The sequence below is a fragment of the Rattus norvegicus genome, chromosome 2, assembly GCF_021556685.1.
Source record: "Rattus norvegicus strain SHRSP/BbbUtx chromosome 2, alternate assembly SHRSP_T2T, whole genome shotgun sequence".
Lineage (NCBI taxonomy): Eukaryota > Metazoa > Chordata > Mammalia > Rodentia > Muridae > Rattus > Rattus norvegicus.
The window spans coordinates 32479345-32492016 of NC_141535.1; the positions used below are offsets into that span (position 1 = coordinate 32479345).

The window sequence follows — 12672 nt, forward strand, 5'->3', positions numbered from 1 at the left end:
TTCCCTGTTTGGCCTCATCTCTACTTGGCCTCACTTTTAATGTAATTTCTGACCCTTCCTTAAAATTATATTTTAGCTACTTATCAACTCATCAGAAATAGATTTTTCTTTACTTAAGAAGTAGTTTTAAAGGTCGGTTTAATCATGATCTCTGAGGTCAGCGTGCTAGGCCTTGAGAGTCAGGTGTGGCATATGCTAGTGTAGTTAACATATAAATAGTGTGAGTAACACTGTCACCCCCTCCACCCCTCCTCCTTCACTAATAAAATTGTTAATAAAGCAGTACCCTTGTCTTGGTAGGTGGGGGCGTGGAGGCATCGTGTAAAAGCTGCTGCAGGTCTGCGAGCAGAGAAGGTGAATGGTTACTCAGATTTAGCTAAAGACTAGTCATGCTTTGTCCTTGAAGACAAGGACATTTTCCTCTTCACTTTTCTTTCAAGGAAGTTGTGTTTTACATCAGATTTTTGTTTTTAAACCCATTATTCCCCAGTGATCTTTGCCAGATTTGGAGATTGGGCATCAATAGTCCAGGCCTTGTCAGGATTCAGAAATGGGAGAGACAGATAGGTGCTTATGAAGAGAGCTCAATACCCAGAGGGAAAGGACGTCCCATTTGGGGGAAGCATCCTGATCCTAAAAGACATGACTGCCCTATAGATAGTGAACTACAAGTTGCTAAGCTTTATGGCAGCCTTAATGGACCAGTAGGGAGCAGCAGAGAGTCATCTGCATCCTGTCTGCGGGGGAGGGGTGTGCGCTGATTCCCAAGTAGGAAAAAACCTGCCCCAACCCCAGCCTTGGCCAGATGGTACTGAGTAGGTAGATAATCAAAGCACAGAAGCGATATCGCCGAGGGGTCTGGGCCGCAGGCATTCAACAGCTGAGAGAACCTGTGCATCTCCTCTGATGATAGAGCAAGCAGCAGCAGCTCGGGTAGCTGAAGCTGTCGGTTCTTCTCAGCATTCCCCTTTCCCTGATGGAGACGCTGAGTAGCCTGCTTACAGAGCCCATGGTTACATGGAAGGTCGGCTGGTCTACTATGGCCTTCAGGGTTAGGATGAAACAGACACTTTCCATATCTTAAAAATAGGAAAAGGTGGGTTGGGGATTTAGCTCAGTGGTAGAGCGCTTGCCTAGCAAGCGCAAGGCCCTGGGTTCAGTCCCCAGCTCCGAAAAAAAAATAAAAAAAAATTTAAAGCAAAAATAGGAAAAGGTGACTAATGCCTTTAACTTATAAAGGAAAAAAAGTCTGTCTTTTAATGTTTCTGGCAATCTTTTTATTATATCTATTTTAAGTGGATCTATTTAGTTAATTCAGGTTTCATCTATAAAGTTAATGCAATTTTTGCAATATTATTTGAGAACCTAAGAAGATAACCGTAGGTTCATGTGAAAGAATCAATGGCCAGGAATGACTATAACTTAGAAAACTGGTGGGATGGTCTGCCCGGTGGACCACAGGGCTTGTTAGGATGCCATGCTGGGTGATGTGCCAGCACACAGTGTGACGCAGGCACACAGACAGGACAGAGGAGCCAGACGGACATCTACACACACTGACCAAACGTGAGATGCTTTGCGTGTCCATGGGAGGGATAGGCGAGGTCATCCCTGCTGCTTGGATGGTGGGTTAGATGAAGAAATGCTCACAGAGCAGGTTTCCTTTTTAAGGTGGAGCAATAGTCCAGGTGAGAAAAGCACACCATACTTCTATCTGGAAGTAAACGGCAATACCAGAGATATGACAGTGGACATGTGCCGTGAACGTGATGGGAGATTGAAGGCTGGCAATTCCAATGTGTGAAATCTTAAACATTCTATAAAAGAGAAAACTTACACCTGGAAGACAAGCGAGATTACAGCCCACTTAGGATTGTTGAGGTAAGGTGAGCACGGTCATCAGGCAGCACATATACTAAAACTGGAACAATACAGAGGTAAGGCAGCAAATAGGAGAGCCTGCAGTGCTGCCCTGCAGGAGATCAGTCTGGATTGTCAGGTAGGCTTGAGCTCGGGAAGGTAAGGCTGTACTAACAGTATCTGCGACTGGATTTGTTTGTTTCACTCATAGCTGTTGGTCTTGACAATCAAGGGTATGTAATGTTACAAAATATATCAGAGATATTCCCATCTTTGTTTTCTCAAAGTTTCTATAAAACATATTATTCATTCAATATTTGGTAGCATTCACCAGTGAAGTCATCTGGAATTGGATTTTTAATTTAAATTGCAATTTAGTATTTTTAATAGATCCATGGCTTATTAATATCTTATTTTGTCTTGCTCAGTGTTAGTGAGATTGGCTTATATTTAGTAATTAATTTTCCTTAATATCCCATTAGTATTCCTACGAACTTTTACCTTTTCAGAATTTTGCTGGGTTACTGAAGTTTTTGTTGTTTTGGGTTTTCTAGTTTATTGGGCCCTTGTAATCTTTATGGAATAGCTTTGAATTAAGTGGCATTTTCTCATTTCTGTTGTTTTTATACAAGACTGATATTTTTCAGCCTAGTAAATTAACCCCCAATTAATGTATGCTTTTGTTTTTAACATGTATATGTGATTTTTAACATGTGTATGTGATACGTGTGGAATTGCATTAATTATGAGATATAGATTTATGCTTATACATAACCTTATATGCATAAAACATACACCCCCACCCCCGGTCATTCTTACGCCATTTATTGAACAGTCCATGATCCATGCTGTGCTTTGACATAGGAAACAGTCTGCAGTCCTGTCTGTACCATTGCTCAACTTCTCTCGTGGAGCATGTTTAACAGCTTCATTGGCTCTCAGATGTATTTTCCAAATGCTTTGTTTGATGTGTAGTTCATGCATTCTCCTCCCAGTGGAGAGACGTAGATGTAGCTGAACTCCTCAGAGATGTGGCCACAAACCTCAGATAGCCTGTAGGGTTTTCTGCTGATAATAATCATAATCAAATCCTTGTCCTCATTTTCCTCCTCTCATAGAAGAGCCTGCAGATCCCAAGAGGGGGCATTACATATCCCCCTGTTTTGTAGATGAAGGAGATAAAGACAGAAACCTGTCCAAACAGCTAGAGACTGACCAACGACCTTATCCCAGATTCTTTTGGTTCTTCCTCTAAGCCTCCAAGGAACGTTTGTTTCCATATCATCCAGTCTCGTAAGAACACTGTTTGCCAGCTCCACAGATCTCGGTCAGGTTAGCTTTCCATCGCCTCAGCAGTGCGCTGCTCTGAAAGCACACTCAGTATTTCTGGCGTGTTATGTCACTTTCTGTAGTGGTGTCAAAACACTCCTAGCTATCAGGAACACCCATGGTACAAAGAGAACAGTATCTTTTTAAAGAGAGGCAGAAATAGCCTGGGTTTGTTTTCACGTGTCAGTAGAGGTCTATAAACCTCTGGACTTTTGGAAGATGTTTTAATAGAGGATGACTTTCAAGTTAAGGCTGTATTCTGATAATAGTGCTGTCTGTTTATCATATTTATGATACCTAGGTTTCATTCAAAGGAGTTGACTGAAAGACTTTGGAGACAGCCTCCTTTCCTGCCACGATGTAAGTTAGCGTTCACCTCTGGACAGAGCATAGATGTGAAGCCAAGGCTGGCGTCTTAGGGCTGGCTGATCTTAACATGCATGATTACTGAGGTGGGAATTGCTGAGGTCATTCTAATGCCGTGTCCTCCACCCTCACCCTCCACCCACCTTCTCTTGGCTTTCATTTGTTAGTGTTACCTTTCTTTGTAGATAATAATCATTTGGGTTCCACTCTCGGATCTTTCTAGCCAAGTATTTTGTGGTAGTTTGCGGTCCCTAGATACTTATTTGGAAAGCAACATTGGAGCAATTTATTTCTCAGAATCTTGATATCTTATTATGGTAAGATAGTACAGAGTCTCTTTTATTTGTTTTGATATCTTCATCTTTGGCAGCAATAAATCTGACCCTTCCCTGTGGACAGAATGTATTGTATCTCTGGAGAACAGCCAGCTATGGTTCACATGTCGAGCATGATTCTGTCATAGTGACTTTGTATTCCCTGCACTGGAACATAGCTGATCTTCAGTAAATGTTTGTTTGACTGAATGATCGAATGAATTTATAAGCCAATTAATATTTAAAATTCTGATTGAATACATGTTGTTTTCCTCTGTTCATACATTGTTTGAACTCATTTAATGAGCAAATGAGGATAATTTGGGGGTGCATTTTCAAATAAATTACATAGTGAAGTATAGAATATCAATCCAGGGCGATGGTGTGGTTAGCAGTAAGCACTGGGCTGGAACCCAAAGATCTGTGTGGTTCCCCCAACATAAACAGTCTGAGTCTTGTCAGGCTGCTTAATCCTTGCTGATCTCAGCTTCTTCGTCTTTAAAGTAAATAGAGAAAGCTGTAGAAACTACTCTCCCCTGCACATGGAAATGCTCTGAAAAGGGTAAAGTCTGTCCAAGTACAGAGGAACTGTGTTCTCTGTGGGCTGTCTCTAGAGCTCTGAGCTCCACTTGGGGAGACGTGGAGACTCCTCAGCCATGAAGCCAGCACATTTGCTAGGGTGAGAGAAGACTCAGGAACCCAATGGTAGCACATTTCTGGTTCCCTGTACATGTTCCCGGCTCCAGTTCAGTACAGGTCTCTTGTCACTTCTGCCTATAGTTATGAACTGAGCCAGCTGTAGATTCATAGTTCCTGGGGGAAACACAGGTCTGTGGAGATCTTCGTTTACACTGAGTACAAGCTCCAGGGGTGTTGCTCTTAGGTTCCTTGTCTCAGTTAGGTGCAGGGGAGCCGTGTGAATACCATATCTTGAGAACCGTAGGGAGCGTCTCTGTTGCCCCTCTTCCTCACAGGCTTAGAACTGTTCAGACAGGGAGCGGGCGGGTGTTTAGAGGACTAAGAGGCAATGGGCATATCTGCCTTTGTATCTGGCTCTTTGGAGCCAGTTGCTTTTCCCTCTCTTTTTTCTCTGCCCTTGGTGGGATGTCATCTTAGGCCAAGCCCCAAACAATTTTCTGATTTTGTTTCTACCATTTGTATATGTTTTATTTATAGCACCTTCAAAGATAATAAAAAGTAAGATCATTAACCAATGTATTGGGATGCCGTAATATACAGTTTTAATCTCAGTATTCAGAAGACAGAGGCAAGTGCATCCCTGAGGTCAAGGACAGACTGGTCTACTGAGAGCACTGGTGTACAGTGCTGCATAGTAGATCTTGTCTCATTAAACAAGGAAGGAGATCTGTTTGAACTCATAATGTTGATTTTTTTTCTCTAACAACCACCCTTCTGTCTACTTAGGACACAGATTTTAGAAGTCAGACTAATGATTTCCTGGATTTGCAATTCCTAATCGTAGACGGACAGACGAATATCACTACCCAGTTATTTTATAACTTCGTGAGACATCATGTCTAAGACTCCATCGCTAAACCACATGTTAAGAAGACAGAGCCTGAGGGTTGGGGATTTAGCTCAGTGGTAGAGCGCTTGCCTAGGAAGCGCAAGGCCCTGGGTTCGGTCCCCAGCTCCGAAAAAAAAAAGCAGACTGAGCCTGTCTTTTGTTTTCTTCCAGGAGCTTTACGGCTTGAGACTTGTGATTAGGTCACGGATGCATTTTGGATTTTTGGTAGTGCTGTGCCCCAGTACTGAGAACTACTCTCCCCCACTTAGCAATATGCTCTGTTAAAACTTACTTTGTAAATGTAAAAGAGGGCCATAGGAGACAGTCAGAAGATGCTTCCTAGAGGAGTCGGCCCTTCAGCCCTGAAAGGGTCTTCCTGTAGCTCAGTGTCCGGGGCTCCAGGAGCAGGGAGACTTCATTGCTGTCCCTAAGGCTCGTGCCAGCCTTAGGCTCGTGCCAGCCTTGCACTTCCACCTTGGAGCCTGCCCTGTGCTGTGCTGAGTACTCAGTGTGGCAGCCAGAGCCAGTGCTGGCCTAGCACAGTTTGCTCTACTCGTCTTCAGGCTGTAGCAGAAAGTGGGTTAGTGGGCAACCAATGGGGCAGGAAGGAAATGGATGGTGGTATCCAGGAGTGTTCGTCTTCATGGTCTGGATGTTGCTTATATGGTACATTGTATTACATCACCATTTAAAACTCAGATGCTAGACTGTCAACAATCAGCTGCCCAGTAGTTCAGTTCTTGGTTTTCCATTAAACTCCTGTTCTTGAACCAGCATGATGGCTCAGTGGGTAAAGCACTTGCCACTAAACCTAGGGCTTGAGTTCAGCCCCTAATGGTAGGAGAAAACTGACTTCAAGTTGCCCCTGGCTTCCACACACTGTGGTATGTCTGCATACATGGCTGCACACCCATATAAATAAACACACGCAGGAAACAGTTTTAAAAATACGGTTCTTGCTATAACATAGTAGTACAGAGATGCAGTACAGCTCCTGGTGCGCTCAGCTGTTGGTGGGTTTTTGTTTTGTTTGCGTCTCAGTCGCTTTTTGATCAGCATTACCACACCAGTGAAGTGGTTTTTAGGAACATATGCAAGATGCCACTTAAGTGTAGATTATTTAGTTAATTATAGCAGAAAATAGTGTGAAACTTGGCATTTCGTTGTCCTGGAAACAGCCCAGCATTTCATGCATATTTTGAGTGACCTAATTACTTCGAACATTCTGAATGACTACTTCACCATTAGTTCAAATGCGTTTACCTAGCGAACTTTCATTATGTAATGGTTTGACTCCCGTTTTCAACCAGTACTCATTTTACTCAGTGCAGTTTTAGCACAGAAATAAAGACGGATAAATAAGCTGTGTGTGGGTGTAGCAGTGGCGGGCCCTCCCCTCTGTGTTCCGTGTAGCAGTGGCAAGCCCTCCCCTGTGTTCCCTGCTGTACAGCTTCCACCCGACCACGGCAGCTAAAGCAGAAATGCGATAATCTCGAAGGTTCAGGTCTGTAGCTGGGAAGAAGCAATAAAGCAGCAAGGAAACGGGAGGCTGATGTCGGAAGGGCAGGAAGTGTGACTCAGGAGGTGTGTAGTGACCAGGACCTTGAAGGCAGTCTCGTATCCTCCAACATGGCTTACTCATAGACCAAAGACTTAGATTTAACAAGTGAAATCATCCAGGGTATGAAAATACAACAGGAAAATAATCTTTAGAATCTAGAAGCTTGGTCTTTTTGAACATGGTGAGAATGTCAAAAATAACCTTAGTAAGAACTTGGTTTGTCCTAGGAATTATAAATTCATGTGTAGCAAAATGATTTACAGCTACGTCAAATAATAAGAAAAATGAGAAACTACTTAATTATGATATTGGTTTTCCATTAATAATCTTAAGAAATAGGTCAAACATCCTATGAATCATAGGGATGTAAACATTGCAGTGGAGGGAAAAAGAACAGAAAAGGCAATTCTAAAGAAAAGCCAGTAGCCAAAAGAATATGAAGTAGGTTCAGCCTTGCCCGTGAATACGTGAGTAAAGTGCGTAATGGTGAAGACTTGAACGTTACAGTTTTGTCCTCATGGAGGTAGATACTCCTCTACCCCAGTACACCTACTGGCTTAAGTTGGTGGTTTTTAGAAAGAATTTGTCCTACAAGAAATAGATGCATAACTCAAGAAAACTAACTGTAGTTTTGTTTACATAATAAAGAGCCAGGAACACCGTAACTAAATAACTGGTTAGGAGAGCAGTGTTGTACTAGCTCTGGATGGACCCAGTGGTTTTTACGTCTATATTTTGTATGTAATGATTAAATTTACATAAAATTATTAGACTTATGTCAGGAAACTATGCTCCTCACAGGGCATGAGAACAGAAGGGCCCACGACATGCTGTCTTCATGGTGCTGTTAGTTCCTTGATGAGGCCGTGCCCTGCTGACCTGAGCCTTCCATTAGACCCTATGTTCCTCAAACACTGTGGGATTTAGAGTTGAGCTCCAGGCCAGGGATGGTAGTATACACTTTCACTTCCAGCCCTTGGGAGGCAGATGGCTTGAGTTTGAGGCCACCTGGATCTAGAAAGTAAGTTCCAGACCAGCCAGGGCTACAGAGAAACTCTGTCTCGAGCAGACAAGGGGGAAAAGTGTTGAGCTCCAGTTTGAGAGGAAACCTTTAAATATCCTACTCAACCAAGTCAGTCATTTTAGAAACCTTTGTTTTCTTCCTTTCTGCCTTGCCCCAGCCCACCCTGAACAAGGAAAACAAAGGCTTACAAATTTAGCTCTCATTTATCCCCACCACAGCTTGGAATAGGAAATGTTCTGAAGCAGAATTTCCATAAAACCCATGTCCATGACATCCCATGAGAGCAGTAGGGCTATTGTAGGCCAGAGTCACGTGATTCGGGATTGTAGCTACGAGAGCCTACAGTGGCTGGTGGTTTATGTAACACAGGGAGAGTGATAATCCGAGCATCTGTGGACTCACAAGGCAGGACTTTTGATAGAGGCTTAGTCTCCTCAAGGTCACCACATTTAACCTCATTTCACAGATTTTGTCAAAGATACAAATCTATCAGTAATAAGATTGATGTATACAGAGCTATGAAGATTCCACTAAAAACATGAAAATAATACAAAAAGGTGGAGGTAGGCTCTGAAGTAGCAGAGCACTTAACTCCTACGCCGGCCTAAATTTAATTCTCAACACTGAAAACAAAGTATGTGTGGGCATCAAAGCTAAGGGCTCAGGCACCTGAGGGTGATTCTCTTGGCTCAGGGCAGGGCGCCCACTGCACTGATCCCTTTGTTCCTTCAGAAGCAAATGAACATGTTACACAGCATCCTTGGCAGTGCACTGTGCGGAACAGCCAACAAGCAGTCCGTCCGTCCGTCCTTCCTTCCTTCCTCCCTTCCTTCCTTCCTTCCTTCCTTCCTTCCTTCCTTCCTTCCTCCCTCCCTCCTTTCTTTCCTTCCTTCCTTCTTCCTTCCTTTCTTTCTTCATGCTCATTTATTAGTGTTTGACGATTTCATGCATGTACCTAACATGACAGATAACAGAGAGAAATAGTGTGCCCCGCCCCAAGCCCTTCAACAAGGCACCCTCCTTGTTGGAGGCCTTTTCTTCTCACTATATAACCCACTAACTTTAATTGCCATTGTTGGGGTGTACATTGAATGTTTTGAGTTCTAGATGTGGTCAGCCCCTCCCCCAGCAGCCATTTGGTGCCAATGGCTCCTCAGGGCTGGGGCCTCATGTGGTCCTCACGGACACTGTATTTACTTACATTCCTTTTGTTCAGGAAGTCATCCCAGCGGCTTTCTTAAATCCCATCCTTACAAAGAGCAGTGAGGGCTCCCTCTGCACAAATGGCGGTCGTGGTCAAACAGAAGTGCGTTAGGCTGGGAGAGCCCTGCACTTGGTTCATCTTATTCTGAAAATCTGATAACACGGTCAGCAGAGAGGCTCCAATGAAATGTGAGAATAGCAGGCCCATTGTCTCAAAGCTCACTTGGGCAAGCGACTAAAATCAGATCACACAGTAATTTCCTGGTTTCCATGAGTCATCCTGCTGCTTCTCTGCCTGGCTCATGTGTTTCTGCAGAAAGCACTCCGTGGGTAATGTGAAGAGTATTCCCCAGGCCTCCTCTTTTCAACCACAGGACGTTCTACAGTTGAGTCAGCCTGCATTCTTCCCCCGTCATCCCTTCCTTGGATTTCGTTTATCCTTTTATTAATACCTGTAAGGATTTACATTGTGAAGTAGCTTCACCTGTTCTTAATTTTATGGCACTGTTACTCCATTTCTTAGCATTTTCTTTTGTATGACTGTATATACAAACCTGTCAGGAAGCACACTACTGTTGCGAATGTATACAGGGTTAGGCCGGTGCCAATAAGCACACCTGTGGCATCCTTAGGGTAAAGATTCATTGTGATACTTGATTGTTACCGTGAATCATCGTAATGGAAACTTTAGCACTGAGGTGCCTTGCTCACAAGCCTATTGATGATACTGTATTCTAGAACCAGGAGTAAAACAAGACAGTGACTTCATTCTTTATTATTCAATGTACATGATGTTATTTTCAACCTCAGAAATAACCATTCACATTCTCTAGCCAAATGTCCCTTTGCATAGAGTGAATTTAATTAGAATCTAACCGGAGGATAAACCGTTGGTCTGGCTGTGGCATGACAAAGCCCCAGGGGTTAGTAGAGTGCTGATAGAAACTGTCGTCATCCTTACCCCGCTCCAGTCTCCTAACTTGATTTAGCACCAGACAAATTCACAGTTGAGAGCTCCAGAGTCCTACTCTCAGAGTTTGAATTCTGCCGTGTTTCATGTTGACTATATGACTTTGGGAACATTTTAGTCTTGAGACCCCTCATCTGTAAAATGGGCATAGTATGCTTACTTATAAAAGGTTGTTTCATAAGTAGTCTTTAAGAAGACGTGAGTACAGCGATGTGCAAGTTAAAGCTGGTGACATGTTGGTTGTGTTACTGAACGTAGTATCTGTGGGTGATTGGTTTGAGTGCCTATGGAAAACAGGTTCTATGTGACCTGGGTGTGCAGCACTGACCAGATGTGACGAGTACCCCATTAGGGCCGGTTAATGCTGTCTTAAACTAGGCTCTTAGTTCATCTGACTATCTCTTTGTGTTGTTTAACGAGGTGATCTCTATGTTACCCAGTCTGACCCGGACTCCTGGGCTGGGGTGACTCCTGTGTCAGCCTCCCCAGCACTGCCCTGGGTATGCTCTCAGCCTGTAGTCATTTCTGTTGTCACATTTTAGACGTGACAGGTAAGCTTTGACTGGGGCAACTAAATTTTGCATTTTACTTCAGTTCAGTGAAAGAAAATGACATGTGTGTTTCTTGGCAGCAGGCTCTTCTCTAAAGAAAAGCACGGTGGTAGCCAGAAGCAGGACTTAGAGGTTTCTAACAGCAGTCCTTATTCAGATTTGAATGACCTAAAGTCACTAAAGCAGAAGTGACCCAACCCTTGGAGACATTTTAATTTCTTGAATTGTTACAAAATAAAACTACCTAATGGCATGGCTTGTGTCTAATGTCACACCCCATGTGGCTTCGCAAGGAACGAACAATTTGATTTGGTCAGATTTCCTAGAGGAAGCAGATGCTATTACTCGCCATAGTTTCATGGAATAAGGACCGTGATTCTTGCTCCTGGTTCTGGTTGCTTCTGAATTCTCTAAATTCTCATGTCCTCTGCCCAGCGTCTGCCCACATCATTACAGGCTCGGGAAGGCCTCTCTTTCTGTCAGCCTTGAGGTATTACCTAAGGACAATTTTACTTCCCTCGCTGGTTGCCATTGTGCTTGTCCTCTTCCTCTCTTAGTGCTTCCTTCCTTCTCTCCCACCTGTAACTGTCTCTCTCTCTCTCTCTCTCTCTCTCTCTCTCTCTCTCTCTCTCTCTCTCACACACACACACACACACACACACACACAAGTGCACATGTGCGGTTTATATCTGCCGTGTAAAGCCACAGCACCCCTGATCTTGAGGTTGTGCAGCCATCCGTGAGAAGTTGCCCACGGTGTTCTGGGCTTTCTTGTTAAGTAGAAGTTCCTCCTGTTGTTTTTTTAGTCTTGTAGGAGTCATTCCTTCTTGGACCTTCCAATATAGATAAAACACTTAGGATGAATATGTACATATGTGTGTATGTATGGGAACAAGTCCTATGAATTTCTCCTAAAATTTTACCATTTTAAATTGTGCTAGGCATTTTGGCTTAAACCTAAAATCTCAGAACTTGAGCTGATGATCTGTAAAGTTCAAGGCTACATAGTGAGCATCGGGCCAGCCTGAGTTATATAGCAACACTTTCAAAAAGCAAATGAGTGAGTAAATGATGGCAGTGTTACATAGCTTTCTAAGTATCGAAGTTGTATCTCTAAAAGAGGTAGATTGTGGAAATAAGTCCAGAGAAAAGGAATGCTCCCTATTGGGTCACCCCAGCCTGACTCCCTTCTCCTCTTTGACTCTTCTGTTATAAATAAATCAGAAACCTTGCTACCAGTGATCAGCCTAAATGGCACATGCCTGTTCTGGTTGTGTGAGCATTTGCGACTGAAAAGCTTCTATCCTTGGCTTCACTCAGACTGAGCGCCTTTGCAGGAATGAGGGTTTGCCAGTGCTGTCCTCCTTACCCTGTGCCATCACGTTGGCTAGTGGCAGCCAGGTGCTTGTTGCACATGTGCACTGAGCATGCGCAGGTGTGGCCGGAAATACTCCGAAGAGCTTACGTTTTATTCAGTGACCTATTGAACATTGCTACTGTTTGCTACTCTGCTTGGGGTGTCTGAAAATGCTTGCAGCAGGCATGGTGCCCGCCTTGTAAGGTGGCATTGTCTCCGTAATCTTCATTACCAGTCAAGAGCTCTACTATATTGAGTAGTTATAACTTGCACCCTCGTTTTATAGATTAACAATCTTGGTCAATTTCCTGAACTAGTAGGAACCAACTCTAGATAATGCCACGTCTTATATCATAACTTCTTTACTACCGTGAACAGTTATGACATAGTCCTTGGAGCTGTGGTTTGGATGAACGTCGTGCTAAGTTCCTATGTAAAAGCTTGGTCCTCAGGGTGGTCTAGGAAGGTGCTGCGTTCCTTTAACAGGTGGGGTCTAGCAAGGTCCTTTCCATGTAGGAGGTACCAGCAGAGGGGGTCAGGAGCTGGGTTGCTAGAGTGAGTGTTGTGAGTCCTGGGTTTACTGCTCAACACCATTATTAAAAACGAAGA

At 43.6% G+C, this 12672-nt stretch overlaps 1 protein-coding gene across 13 annotated transcripts in view; it reads left to right on the forward strand.

Annotated features, from left to right (window-relative positions):
- The window catches only part of Mrps27 (mitochondrial ribosomal protein S27), a 68759-nt gene that overhangs the window by 27689 nt on the left and 28398 nt on the right, over nucleotides 1-12672 (forward strand). For 2 of the 13 annotated variants that reach the window (XM_087625852.1, XM_087625860.1), the window contains exons 1-2: nucleotides 1945-1999; nucleotides 3491-3549. The exons of 3 other annotated variants lie outside the window; for them this stretch is intronic. The gene's annotated coding sequence lies outside the window, so the exon portion shown is untranslated. Of the gene's footprint in view, nucleotides 1-1515; nucleotides 1882-1944; nucleotides 2000-3415; nucleotides 3550-12672 lie in introns of those variants that run through there. 8 more of the 13 variants (XM_087625803.1, XM_087625825.1, XM_087625814.1 and 5 more) reach the window with 5 other exon arrangements.